Source organism: Callorhinus ursinus, unplaced genomic scaffold, assembly GCF_003265705.2.
Source record: "Callorhinus ursinus isolate GAN/ISIS: 27379988/994484 unplaced genomic scaffold, GSC_fseal_2.0 scaffold12, whole genome shotgun sequence".
NCBI lineage: Eukaryota > Metazoa > Chordata > Mammalia > Carnivora > Otariidae > Callorhinus > Callorhinus ursinus.
The window spans coordinates 58,050,406-58,065,710 of record NW_027397074.1 but is presented as its reverse complement, the minus strand read 5'-3'; the positions used below and the strand labels follow the sequence as shown (position 1 = coordinate 58,065,710).

The 15,305-nt window shown below is 38.1% G+C and overlaps 1 long non-coding RNA gene across 1 annotated transcript; it reads right to left on the bottom strand.

Moving 5' to 3' along the window:
* Window positions 1-6,808: 6,808 nt before the first annotated feature.
* LOC141373810 (uncharacterized) lies at window positions 6,809-13,694 on the bottom strand. The gene is made up of 3 exons (XR_012380131.1): window positions 13,534-13,694; window positions 7,181-7,345; window positions 6,809-7,089 (listed from the first exon to the last, which is right to left on the bottom strand). It is a non-coding gene; the product is annotated as an uncharacterized lncRNA (long non-coding RNA).
* Between the last annotated feature and the right edge of the window lie 1,611 nt (window positions 13,695-15,305).

Below are 15,305 nucleotides of genomic sequence, written 5' to 3'. Positions count from 1 at the left end.
CCGTTCTTTCTAAGATTTGAGCAGAAAAGAGTTCCAGATGTACAAGCAGACTCTGCCTCTCTCCTCAGGTCTCTCCCTCTCAGGGGTCTAGTCCATGCACTCCTGCTGCCACTCTTTCCTCCCGACTTTTTACCACCCTGGCTCCAGCACACGCAAACCCTTTCAGTTGCTTCCACTTAGAAAATCTAAAACAGGCTGATATTTTCTTTTCTTTTCTTTTCTTTTTTTTTAAAGATTTTTATTTATTTATTTGACAGAGAGAGACAGAGAACACAAGCAGGGGGAGCGGCAGGCAGAGGGAGAAGCAGGCTCCCCCCTGAGCAGGGAGCCCAACCCCAGGATCCTGGGATCATGACCTGAGCCAAAGGCAGACGCTTAAGGACTGAGCCACCCAGGCGCCCCATGTGGTTGGAGGTTTAAATGAAAAAGAAGGGTATAGGTGTTGACATTGGGCAGCAAAGCATAGTTAATGGACACATTTTGTATCTGTGGCTGACCTGTATGTTTTTGAATATCCTTTCAATATTGTGGGAAGGTGTAACTGTATTTCCTGTTCTCTTCTGCACCGAGGACTGAGGCATGTGATTCACTCAGATGAATCCATAGAAGTAATTAGGTGAACTAAAACCATCACTTTGAAGCAAAAAATAGAGATGAGTGTTTTATTTTCTCATGAAATAGACTGGTTCTAATTTGAGAGTATGTTCTCAACGTGGTTTTTTATAAACCAAAAGACAGGTATGGAACTAGGTGAAAAGGAAACTAGATTTTATCCATTTCTGAAGTTGGACTAGATTATGAGAAAATTCATGTGGGCACAAATTCAGCTTTATAGGTATCCCCTATAATACTTATTGCTTTACAGATCATAGAGGTTTGGTGAAGATTATTTACATTATTATTTTAAAAATCACTCAAGTACGTTGGCAGATACTCCATGTCAATTTAGTTTGACAGGATATATGTTAATGTATGTTAAACCAGCATATACTAAGGGAGTTAGCAGCATTTGTAGTTTTAATTCTATAATAGTGGGATAAAGAAAGGGAATGTAGGGAAAAAGAAAACTTCCCACCCTGGAGCTGAGAAATATTTTGAATCTGACATCACAATTAATAGGAGGAGAAAATGAAATTTTCCTAAAGCGTGAATTCAAAATTCCACAAGTTCTTGCCAGGCAGGGGCAGTCCATGGGCCAGCTGCAATAGTTGTGTTAGAGCCAAACCCGGAGATAGAAGAGATAAGAGTAACATGGGAGCCAAATATGTAATTTAGAGAAAGCAGAGGCTTTCAAAAGGAAAAGTGTGAGGTGCCCAAAAAATCACATTCATTGTCAGAATGAAATTTGGCACTCTGATAAATTATTACTTGACTCCATGTAATGAAAGATAACAGGTTACTCCAACCTGTGCCCTTCATAGTAAGCCATTAATCAAAATCTCCAAAGGGACACACAGAAAGTCAAAGATTTTTTAAAAAATTTCAATTAAATTTTAGGTTTAAATACTTGGCGGTTATTAGACTTTTAAAAAATGTGTACTCATCCCATATCTTGGTGAAGGACAATTTTTTCTTGTCAGCATAGAGATAGAAAGAAATGGTGGTTCTTGAAATAATGTTAAGGAGATCATTAGATAAATTTAAATTAAAGTAAAATATGTGGGGACTGAGGCTGGGTGACTTAGCCATGGTTTCCCTTGTTTCCCTGACCCACTTCCTTTTCATGCATTTAAATGAGACTAGTCAACTAGTAAAGATTTTGAAAAGAAAATCTATCTCTACCGTTCATTTTGACTCTTTCACAGATCAACGGGTGATATTTACCTCATGGTTGTTACAGGTTGGAGGAAAAGCTTCCTATAAAATGGTATATTTGATTGGATTCAACAAAGTTGGTGAAAAACATCATTTATCTCTAATTGGCCCACGCAGTTTCAGTACATCCCCCATCAAAAAAAGACCCCCCTCCCCATCTTGGATGATCATTGATGGGAACAACAGAGGGTAAATGTGTGAGGCAGTTGTCTAAATGAGAAGCGTGAACTGTGCCATCCTCAGTCCTGCTTCCAGACTCTTCTAGAAAGGTTTCAAGCATCATAAAGCCCTCTGAATTTTGACCTATTCTGTTGTATAGAGGTAAACAACTTTATTCTATTAGTTGCTTAAGAATACACCCAAGCAAAAAAGTCTAAGTTCCAGTTAGGGCCCTGCTATTATGGGTTTAGAAAGACTCAAGTCACGTTTGCTGTTGAATTTTATAATTCTGAAATTCTTTCTCACTGCCTGCTCTGATTGTCCAGGCACCTCTGCCCTTGATCTGGTCTGTTTCTGTTAATGTGACACCTGGCCTCCCTGAGGTGGTCTGCTCCACATCTGAATCATTCAGCAAATATTTATTGAGCAACTGCAAGAAGCCAGACTCTGTGCTGGTTGCTAAGGATGCAGATAAATAACACTGCCCATCCTCTTGAGTTACCCAGAGTCTGGTGGTGTGAAAACAGTGATCTATTGCTTTCTCTTGACAAATTCCTTGATACCTAGAAGGCTTAAAATGATAGTTTTAGCAATGAACTGGAATAAAGAAAAGGCAGAAGTCACATCCTAAAAATAGTAAATAAGATGAGACGGTATTACAAGGCACATGTGAATGTTTCTGAGTTGTATTAGAAGACTTAAAAAAGACAAAATTTTAGCTTAAGTTAGATTTCTGTCAATAGTTTGTAAGAACCCGTAGAATTCTCAGTTCCACCCAAAATCTGAGACTAGTTTTATCATTTGGTGGAGATTTCCCACCTGGTCCAGGTGATGATAAATTTCCCTATGGTTCTTGCCCTAGTCCCAGCATGAGATAAATAAATATCACCCCACACAGCCTCTCCATGTTGGGGTCCTTTTGTATCTTCAGGCTGTTGTCTTATGTGGGGGCCCTTTTAAAACTTCTCAAGTATGATCCTTCCTAGGGAACTACCTGGCTCTTATCAGGCATCCTTGCCTTGTGGTTATTTGGCTTGAGGTAAGGGGATACAAATGAATCTTCTCTTTAAACTCTTCAATACTTCATTCTTTAGCCACTGAAGGCGTATAATCACAGAAGGTGTATGATGTAACTTTCATGGGACCTGAAACTCTTTCAGTTTTTCGGGGGTGTTAAAAAAAAGAATACAAAAGAACAAATGTGAAATTAGGAATGAACGTGACTATTTACTAAGAAGGTGAAAAGAATTCAGAACTAATGACAAATTTTTAAAAGCTTACAAGCACTTCACAGAATTAAAAAATAGCATTTTTGTTAACTGCCTCCCACACCTCTAAAATATCTTTTTCCCTATGATTTTTGGCTGCATATTCTTCAATCTCCTCTTCATATGCCAATGATTTAGAAATGCCATTTTTAATAGACATATTAGAAAGGTATTTCAATTTTTGCTTTGTCATGGTTAATTAAAATTTCTTTTATTATTAGTTTAGAAGTTCCTTCTACCTTTATACCTCTTTATTGGAACTGCCATATACACTTTTAGAATTCTTATAAAATGTGGGAAAACCACTATTAGGTTTCTTTCATATATGAGCTGTAAGATTCCCAGTTTTCTGGTGCAGCAAATTAATGTTAAATACCCTTTTATTGGACAATTTTCGTTGTCTCGGGAGGCACCTGTGCAAGTAAGGGGCCCTGAAGTTTAATCTTCATTATTTTGCAGTAATCTACTGTGACCTGCTAATGTTGGGAGAATTGGTTTATAATCTCTTGGAATATATCATCTGGGTCGTCCAGTCCCTTGACTTGCGATGCTAGAACTCTCAGCACCTAATCTATTGTTCTTAGCCTTTAGGACCTCAATTGAAACAGACACTTTAAGTGGTAATACATAATAATATATGGGATCTGAATAAGAGGATTATGTTAGTTTAAAAGACTAAATCAAACTTTACCCTACAGGCAGAAAATAAATATCCACCTTTCAAACCATGGAAATTATAAGACATTGTATGGGTCATAATCTCTGACAACAATGCAATAAAACTAGAAAGTCATTATACAGGAATGTTAAAAAGGTCAACCACTCATACACCTAGTTATTTTTCTCACTAACTGTTGAGCTATGAAGGAAATAAAAATTTATAATTACTCCAAAAATAGTATTAATGAAATCATTCCATATAAAGATCTATGGGATAGTGTTAGAACTGTAACTAAAGACAAATTGAAATTATTAAATATTTTTATTATTAAACAAAAATCAAAATCAATTGCCCATTAATTAATTCGTAGTGACTACCTCTCACAGGGATTTGCTATGTTTTCTAAACACGCATAAACTTTGATATCTAGGCATGGTAAGGAATAATATGATCAAGCATACATTAGCATACATTTATATGGTAATTTGGGTTCACAGAAGAAGACAACTAAAAGGAGAAGTTGAGGGGGGAAATGTTTGTATTTTGAACTTATTTTATTAGACATTTCCTGCTTATGGCTTGGTGAGCTTGGCACATGCTTGTGTATCTGTAGTTAGTACAATAGGTTCCTAACTTCATTATGTTTGGCTTACTTTATACTTAAGTGTATATGGGATTGGGGAGTTTACAGTTGGAGAGGGAAATGTGTGAGCTCTTAGACACTTGACATAAAACTTCTCAGGGAAATGTTTGCAATAATTCTGGTAGAAACTTCAAAAAATATTAATTTAAAGAATATTGATTAATTTACTATGGCTATAATACCTTTTTTCCTAGGCTTTTGTTTTAGATGGACTGGGATGCCTGGGTGGCTCAGTTGGTTAAGTGACCAGCTCGTGATTTTGGCTCAGGTCATGATCTCATGGGTTGTGAGTTTGAGCCCCATGTGCTGCTGCTTGAGATTCTTGCCCTCTGCCCCTCCCCCCACTCGTGCATGTAGGGGCATGCTCTCCTTCTCTCTCAAGTAAATAAAGAAATCTTAAAAAAAAAATAAAATGGATACAGAAATATTGACTATCTTTTTTTTATTTTTGTTTTGCATGTATTTTTTACGTGCTTTTTTGTTGTTTTATAAGCTTTTTTTTTTTTAAGATTTTATTTATTTGACAGAGAGAGACACAGCGAGAGAGGGAACACAAGCAGGGGGAGTGGGAGAGGGAGAAGCAGGCTTCCCGCTGAACAGGGAGCCCGATGCGGGGCTCGATGCGGGGCTTGATGCGGGGCTCGATGCGGGGCTCGATCTTAGGACCCTGGGATCATGACCTGAGCTGAAGGCAGACGCTTAACAACTGAGCCACCCAGGCACCCTGTTGTTTTATAATCTTAAACAAAAGTCCTAGATGGGTTTTGCTTGCTCAGAGAAGTACATCAAATAGAGGTCTTTCATAGTATGATTCATTTTAATTTGGGGGACTTCATTTACTCATTACAAAAATGTTTTCAATAATAATGACACTTTCTTTTAAATTTAGACACAGTGTGGGGCGCCTGGATGGCACAGTTGGTTAAGCGTCTGACTCTTTGTTTCAGCTCAGGTCGTGATCCTAGGGTCATGGGATCAAGCCTGGCATGGGGTTCCCCGCTCAGTGTCGTAAGCAGACTCCCTCTCCCTCTCCCTTTGCCCCTCCACCCCTCTAAAATAAATAAATTTTAAAAAAAGTTAAAAAATGAATTTAGACAGGTCTGAAAATACTGAAATAATTGTGTTCAGAAAAAGTGTTATGCAAACATTACATTATTTAGCAATGCTCCTCTAATTTCAGCTAAACCACAGGAGAGTGATTTATGGATTTTGGAAAGTTCTCATACATAGTTGGTGGAAGTGAAAATTGGTACAACCTTTGCGTAGTTGCCAGGATTTCTTCAGGAAAATATAGAACACATTTGATAACAATTCTCTGACAAAAAGAACCACAAGGACAGTATACAATATATGACATGAGAAACCTATTGACATCATACTCAGTATATCTTACATGTAACTTTAATGGCTTAGGGTTTTTTCAGTGTTTGTCCTTTAAAAATTCAGGTTGTCTTTACCATAGCCAAAAACTTTATTAAAAATATGTGTAGGTTCAGAGTTAACTTCTTACTCCCTTAACACTTAACTGGTTTTGCCCACTACTCTATAGATAACCCATAAAATTGCACATAATTTACATCTTGAACCAGAGTTTAATAAATCTAGTGCTGTTGTTTCTACTGTGCTCAAATAATTCTTTCCATTTACTCAAAGACAGTAAACATCAGGCCCAAGACCCAGACTTTTGCATGAAGAGAATTTGGAGCTCCTTTTAATGCAACAATTAAATTTGAAATACTCCAGTTAAAAAAAAAAAAAGCAAGAAATGGTGAATTTTTATCAGAAATCCTCTCCTTCAGATATTCAAGAAATCTTGTTATACATTTGGTATCAGAGATGATTTATTGATTATCTTAGTGGGTTAATAGCATTTCCTTCATGCAAATGTAACATTATTCCTATAAGCATCCTTTTTCATAAGAAATTTGGGGTCATAATTATGTTTTTATTTTTTAAGAGATTTTATTTATTTGTAAGAGGGAGAGAGAGAGAGAGAGGGAGAGCACGAGCAGGGGGAGGGGCAGAGGGACAAGCAGACTCCCTGCTGAGTGAGGAGCCTGATGCTGGGCTGCACCGCAGGACCCTCAGATCATGACCTGAGCTGAAGGCAGATGCTTAACCAAATGAGCCCCCAGGCACACCCATCATTATGTTTTTAAAAATTCTTGATTTAAGGTAACAATCTTGAAAAATAAACCTACAAATATTTTTTTTTACAAATACTTCAAACTCTGAGAAAGATGAAAGCTAAACAAAGAACAATACCGTTATGAGTCACGTATTTATAAAAAAAGGAACTATAAAGTACTACTGCACAGGCACATGCTGTCTAATTACACAGGAGGCTCATTTGAGGCTAGAGCAGGCAAATGTGCTCACTGTGCCGTTCCCAGATTGCCTCAGGCTACAGCTTTCCTGTGTGACATGGCAGGTGAGTGTGAATGAGACCCTTCCAGAGCACAGTAGGAACACATTTCTTCCATCTGGACTGCAGAGGTAGAAATGGCTGAATGAAGTGGGTTCACAGCCTCTCTTCCCAACACCTAACAACAACAACAACAAAAAGTTAAAATTCAGCAGCAGCTTAACAAGAAAATTGTACACCTTCTCTCCATAAATTTGAAAAGTAGTTACCTGGGGTGCCTGGGTGGCTCAGTTGTTAAGCGTCTGCCTTCGGCTCAGGTCATGATCCCAGGGTCCTGGGATCAAGCCCCACATTGGGCTCCCTGCTCAGTGGGAAGCCTGCTTCTCCGTCTCCCACTCCCCCTGCTTGTGTTCCCTCTTTCACTGTATCTCTCTCTGTCAAATAAATAAATAAAATCTTTAAAAAAAAGAAAAAAGAAAAGTAGTTACCTGAGAGGGAGATGGGGAGAGTCAGAAAGCTTCTTTCAAAATATCGTGTCACTCTTCCATGCAAAACACTTCAGTGGCTTTCCATCTTCCTCAGTGTAAAAGCCCAAGGCCTTAAAATGTCTTCCTGGCCTCTTTAGATCCTGGCTCCCACTACCCTTCTGACCTCATTGCCTACTAGCCTTGATGGCCTCCTCATTCTGCTTCAAACATGCCAATCACTTTTCCAGGGCTAATTCTTTGCATTTATAGTTCCTTCGCCTGGAGAGTTTGTCCCTTGGAAACCATGTCTCATGTCTCTACTTTCTTCAAGTCTGTAGCTCATATGTCACCTTGTCAGAGGTCCTTTCCGACCACCCTATCCAAAATACTAAGCCCTGTCACTTTCTATTATACTTACTTCATTTTTCATCATCATGCTTATATCACCTGACTTATGTATGTTTTGTTATTTATTCATTGTTGTCTTGTTCCCACTAGAAGGTAATCTTCATGGGGTAGGTTCTTTGTCTATTTTGTTCACTGCTATAAACCCAAAAATGGGCTTGGCACAGAGTTGACACAAAAAATATGTTGAATGAGTGAATTCTGGTGTAGACAGAGTTCTAGCTCTGCTTCCATTCTGCAGAAGCAATCCTCTTAATAGTGTGAATACACAATGTAATGACATTCTCACCAACATCTTCCACAGGGAGAGAAATGATCTGACCAGGCATCCTGGAAGGCCAAGAGAAAAATATAGGAAATACTTTTGAGTACATAAGCTCCCATTGTATGAGCAAAGGCAAAAAGGGCCCCAACAACCTGCAAAGGCAAAAAGGGCCCCAAGAAGCCGCTCATTTCTAGGGATTCATGCTAAGGTGGATAGAGAAGAAGTTTGTAGGAGTGAACACATCCTTGGCTGGTTGCAGTGAGCCTTGCTATAGTTTCTTTAAAAGTATTTCAGAAGGAAAAAAAATTTGTAACTTTGAGCACTGCCTTTCCCCCCCTCTATAGCCTCAATATAAGAAAATAGAGAATTTCAGATCTCAGAATTAGACTCAAAGTGTCATACCAAGAGTTGGAGGGGATGGCTATCGAATAGATTTTACCACACAATATCTTTTGTCATGTTAAGAAGGAACAAGATGTAGAAATGTGATCCATCAATCAGTAGCTAGATAGAGCTATATATAAATGTGGAACATTGCCTAGAAAAGACAAAATGATGAACTCCATCTGGAGGAAAATGTCAAAGAATAGAAGACAACCTAATGTGAGTGCTCTGAGTTTATTAAAAAACAACAAAAAAGGGGGCGCCTGGGTGGACCAGTTGGTTAAACATCTGACTCATGATTTTGGCTCAAGTCATGATCTCATTCATGGGTCATGAGATCGAGCCTTGGGTCGTGAGATCAAGCCTTGCATAGGGCTCTGTGCTCAGCAGGGAGTCTGCTTGGGATTCTCTCTCTCCCTCTGCCCCTCCCCCCCCGCTCACTCACTCTCTCTCTCTCTCTCAGATAAATAAATCTTTAAAAAAAACCCGAAAAACTTGTAAAATTGTGAATTCAAAAATAAATATGAAATATAACAATGGGATAATATTAAGAGGGCAGTTACTAAGTGAGCAAATTGTTAACCAGAACACTACTGTATAATAAAGTGGAAATAACAAAATACAAAATATATATAAATATATATTTTTGTGGAAATATAAATTTTTGTGCATAGGAAATATAAATTTTTGTGCATAGGAAATATAAATTTTTGTGCATAGGAAAAATTTAGGTAACTAAATGCCCATAGGGATTTAAAGAAATGATGATAGGATCAGCAAATAAAATTCACTATGAGGATTCTAGATGTCCCTACAGTAGAAATGCCAACAAAAGGAATAGAATTTTATTCAAAAATGTAGGGGAAATTTCCTCTGAAATGAAGACTAAAGATTGCAGATTGTAAAAAAATAATAAAGAACAATCAATATATATCAACATAGACCTATAATTTATTGAAATAATTAAACTTTGAGGAAGGAGAAAATAATTCTTTGGACGCCTAGAAAACAAAGGAAGTCACTAAAAGCTAGCTTTTGTCTTCTATGGTAGAATCCAATGCCAGGAAAACAGAGGAATAATTACTGCAGAGTTCTGAGGTCAGAGATTTTAATCAGAAATATTATACCTTGCCAAAATATTATTCATTTATAAAAGTCATCAGCAAGTTTTCAAGCATGGGAGAATGCAGGGAATATAGACTCCATGAGTTCTTCTGGAAAAACCTATTTGATCTCAACTTTTTTTCCACCTTTACTGAGGTATAATTGATAAATCATAAGATATTTAGTGTACATTGTGGTGATTTGATATATGTATAGACTGTGAAAGGATTTCTTCCGTGTAGTTAATTAATGTATCTATTACCTCACATATCTATTTCTTCAAATGGTGAGACCATTGAAGTTCTGTCACAGCAAATTTCAATTATACAATACATTGTTATCAACTATAGTAATTATGTTACACATTAGATCATCAGACCTTATTTATTGATAGCAACTTTTTTTAAAGATTTTATTTATTTATTTATATGAGAGAGGAGTGACAGAGCATGAGCATGGGGGGCAGGGGTAGCAGAAGGAGAGGGAGAAGCAGACTCCCTGCCGAGCAGGGAGCCTGAAGCGGGGCTCGATTCCTGAACTCCAGGATCATGATCTGAGCCGAAGGCAGATCCTTAACCGACTGAGCCACCCAGGTGCACCCCTTGAGTGGTTTTCAACATTATTTGTGAAACTAAGTTTTGAAAAACTACCCAGATTTAAAGGAGGGGGTGGAGATTCACTACAAGACAGGAGGTACTATCTCTCGATTTTCATTTGGACAACTCTTACCTTCTCAATTTCTAAAACACACAGTTTCTAAGGAAACTAAAAAACAAAACAAGCTAAAATAACAACAATCTGGAGACTACGACACAGTCATTTGGAACAATGGTTCTCAGGCAATTTTATCTGCAACTTTTCTTAAGTACTGTATTTGTGTTATCATTCCTCTTTTCCCTACGTTTTTGTTTTCCTTTTTTGTTCACCTCCCTCAAAGATCACAGCCTGGACCACTCTTTTATAAAGAAAGAACACTCATAGTTTACACCTCCATTACTACAGATTCTTGATTTTATAGATTTCAACAGGGACTGAGCCTGGGTGGCTCAGTCGTTAAGCGTCTGCCTTCAGCTCAGGTCATGATCTCAGGGTCCTGGGATCGAGTCCTACATGGGGCACCTTGCTCAGTGGGGAGCCTGCTTCTCCTTCTGCCTGTCTCTGCTCCCCCTGCTTGCGCGCGCTCTCTCTCTCTCTGACAAATAAATAAAATCTTAAAAAATAAAATTAAATAAAATAAAAAATACATATAGATATCTCTCAACAGAGATTGAGATGTGAGGCTTAAGAGGCCAAGGAGGCCACTCTGCAACTCTGCTTGACCTCAAGGCTGTCACCATGAGCCAAACCTCGGAGCACAGCTTTGTGGATGCCATAATAGAGTACTAGATGAGAGGAAGTCTCATAACTCATTTCATAAAAATTTGCTCATTTTACAGATAAGAAAAGTGAGGATCAGCTTTATAAAAAGTGACTTGCACTGGGTGCAAACTAGAGTCCAGGACTGTGATTTCCAGGTCCAGTCAACTTCACCACCATGTGCCACACCAACCGCTTGGTGTCCTTTTGGCACACAACCAAATCTTGTATTTGCCCCTGGAATTCAAGGTTGTTGTTTTCCTTCTTAACTTGGTTTCTTCATTTGCTGATTCTTTAGCTGTGGGATCCTCAGTCATATCCACTGAGGAGCCAACTACATTAAATAAAAATATGGTCACGAACTGATTGGCTAACCCTACTCTTAGCCCAACTCCCAAGGTGAATGACCTTGTTGGGCTTTACTCCCGCTCTTTACCAGGGAGATCAGTATCACCTCAGCTATTTCTAAGCAAATCTAATGTTCCAGAATGCAGGGAATATAGAATCTCAGGGAATGACTGATTCTCTGGGACATGTTTCTGTGTGCACGCCTTGTTCTTTTCAATGACCTCCCCATGAGTTTCTGGAATGTGAAGACTGCTTTTTTCTGAAGAAACCACTGGCCTACATACTTCTAGTTCTTTAAAAAATTGTTACAAGGGGCACTGCTGTAACCAGCAATATAAACTCTTGGACTATTTCCTAGTTATCTTTCTGCCTGTTCTTTATCCACCCGCCTGAAAAGAGTGGTGCAATTTTGTGAGCTAGCTAAAAAGAATTGAATAAATGAACAAATAAGTACACTGAAGAATAAGCACTGAACTGTGAACCCAGTGCTTCCATAATAGACTCCTTTCTGTGGCATGACTTCCATCAAAAATATCCTTTTTCTCCTAATCACTCTGCATTTCTAACACTCTAGCTTTCCCTTAAACCTTCCTTTCCTTCCTCTACTTTCTCCCCCTTTCTTCTTTCCTCCTCCCACTGCAACATTTTCTTCTTTAAATCTTCAGACAAAAGAGCAATTTTAATCATTGAAACATACGGAGGCTGGGTTGCTATCAGTTAACAATCCATAAATAATACTTAGATGTAAATTTTGACATTTTGCTCAAATTTCCTCATGGCTATATAAGATTTTTTTTTGTAGTATTAACATGAATGTAGAAAAGCAATGAGTACATTGGTGTGTGTGTTTGTGTATGTGTGAGAGTGATAGATATAGAAACAAAGACAGAAAGAGACATAGAGAAATTTCAGATGAATATTATTTGGCAACATTTCAAAAAAACCCCAAAAAACAAAAACAAAAAACCCAAAGGACATTAGCAAGATCAAAGCTGTGTGGGTACATAAGTGAAGTTCAAAGAAAGTGGCAAAAGATACCAGAAAGCAATTTTTAAAATCATGTAATTACATAACAATGATTCTTTTGTTTGTACCAACCTTTCTAGTTATGTTTTGATGTGAATGACAAGTGATAATTTCCTTAAATTTACTCCCACCCTGTTCTCAGTATGTATTATGTGAAATCTTGTTTCCTGGCATGTTTTAGGAAGAGAGGTAGGGGAGTCAGGCTGGCCTCAGTGTGATGTGTGCCATTTCCCACTCCTGATCCATCAATTACACTAGTCAGGTGGCCTCATCCCATCTCTGAGGGAGGCCGGGCCAAGGAGTGCGCATCATCACCAGGATCTGCCATACCTGAGGTAGTTGAAAACTCACTGGTCTTGGAGTCCAGAAAAACTTGTTCCAATCTACCTCAAACTCAGTAGAGGAGATAGCACTTTTTATTTTCCATCAAAAAGCATGCTATACTTCCTCCCATTTCCAATCACATTTACAATTATGCTAACAACACCTAACTTTTAAAGGGACACTTTTTGCTGAAGAATGTGTAAGCCCTTGGTTTATTGTTTTTATTTTAGTTGAGAGCAGTGGTGTTCTATCCAATAAATAACATTTCCAACAAAATTAAAAGGAGGCAATAGGAAAAAAAAGAGGAGAGACATTTATTTTACAATTTATTCTACTCTGTTTAAATCTGATTGAAGAGAATATACATATAGAGAAGTGTACGTTTTGGTAGTGTGCAGTTCAGTGAATTTTCACAAACTGGCTATACCTGGGTAGTCAGCTCTCAGATCAAGAAATAAAACATTACTAGTAACTCAGAGTCCTCTTCTAGTTTATAACCTCCTAAGGATCACCACTATTCTGCCTTCTAATACCACAAGTGAATTTGTATTTTACATAAATGGAATTGCACAGTATATATTCTTTTGTGCCATATGTAGAGAGCAGAATGGAGTCTGTCCTGTCCAGCAGGAGCCTGTGTCAAGCAATGACGCAAGCAGGTAAGGTCCTGCAGCCAGGAGACATCGCCGGCACCCACACTAGCTGAACCCCCAGCACTGACAACGAGCGGAACCAGAGGAGGGCTGCAGAGACCCAAAACCGATTCATTCCCTTTAAAAAGGGAAGAATTTGGGCAGAAAACAGACTCTTCAGACCTGACCCCTCTATGTCTGACCCCTTAAAAAAGGCAACTGCCACGGAAGGCTCTGCCTGATGGATGTTCGAACAGAACCGAGAGCCTTCCCTGCTGGAACATCAGAAGCAGTCAGTGCCGAGAGCTGACCTGGACCAGACGGAGCCCTTAGCTCAGCTGTGCGCCCCCAGCCTGACTTCGCGTTTGGTTCATGAACTTCCTGCACCCTTCTGTTGTCTTGTTTGTTGTGTGGCTTGTCATTTGTTCTGCTCCCTGTGCTATGTAAGCAGCCAAGCTCAATCACATGGTGAATTGTCATGGAGTTTGGAATCCTGGACCTGCTTTATATTGTGACTTAACTGCTTTATGATCAAATAAAGCTGACATTGTGGAAAGACATAACTCATGTATGTGCCTTCATAGCACTCTCATGAAGCATTATATTGAATTTGTTATTATGTTATGCTATTAGGTTGCTCCTCTTATTGCTAATGTATTCCACTCTGTGAATATAGCCATACTATTAGATTTGGGTTTATTTTTGACCTCCAGTCTCTATTGGCTCGAGAGGTGGAAAGTATTTTCGTATGTAATCAGTATTCTGCTTCTCTTGATCATTTTCCTGACCTCTTCTGATCACTTCTGACTGCTCTCTTTTTGAGGCTTACAGTCATTAAATTTCCATGGGCTTTGCTGGCTCTGAGGCAAATCCAATCATAGTTCTCTTTTTGTTTTCCTTACTCATTCTTTCCTGAATTCCTCTGCTGCTGCATATATATATCTTGTATATATGATCTATCTATTTATCTATCTAATGTTTTATGTAACACACACACACATACACTTTTTTCATGCTTATCTCATATGCCAGTTATTCTCAAATTTTTTACGTTGGGCTTAAACTGGAGGTAATTTGGAGACATTTATATGGGACTTGTTGAAAAAATTATATATTTTTTATTTATATAATTATAAAAATACAGCATGTTAATGAAGAAATTGAATATGGTCTTTATATAAAGATGACAAATATTTGTAGTTTTTAAAATGAGAAACTTAAGTTTGCTTTGGTGAAAGAATCTGATTTTTTTGTGTCACATTTTTATAACTGAAGTGTTTATAGATTTCCTATTCAAGTCTTATTAATGATGCAAAATCTTGATAATTACCATTGATGAGACACTTTTTTCGGTGCAAGTGTCACCTGGTGATGGGTATTAAAGAGGGCACATTCTGCGTGGAGCACTGGGTGTTATGCACAAACAATGAATTAGGGAACACTACATCAAAAACTAATGATGAAATGTATGGTGATTAACATAACATAATAAAATAAAAAAGTATTAAAACCATTAAAATATTGTAACAGCTAAAATTATATTTGAAAAATTTAGGAATCGCTTTCTTTATTTCTCAGCGGTAACATCGAAATTTCCTTTGCTAATGAGGATAGATTTTTAATCCAATAGAATTTTTTTTATATCAAGTATTTTGAGATAATGACAAAGCTCTATTTTGGAACGGGCCTACCTATACGTCAGAGAAGCTACTATGTAGCCAGCACATCAACTGAAAACAGAAAGAAACATTCAATAAATGGGAAGCTAGAAATGTGGGACCACTGCCCAGAGCTGTCCCCTTCCCAACATCCCATCTGCCCCCCTTCCTCTTCCTCCTCTCTCCTAATGCTCTACCAGGTTCACCTAAACTATTTGGCATCTCCACCTCCCAACTCCTCCAGCAGCCTCATAGGCCTTATAATGGGTTGGTTGGTGGTTCCCCAAAAGATATGTCCATGCTTTAATTCCTAGAGCTGTAAATGTTACCTTATTGGGAGAAGAGGTCTTTGCATATGTAATTAATGGTCTTGAGATAAAGTGATTATCCTGGATTATTTGGATGGTCACTAAATCCAATGACAA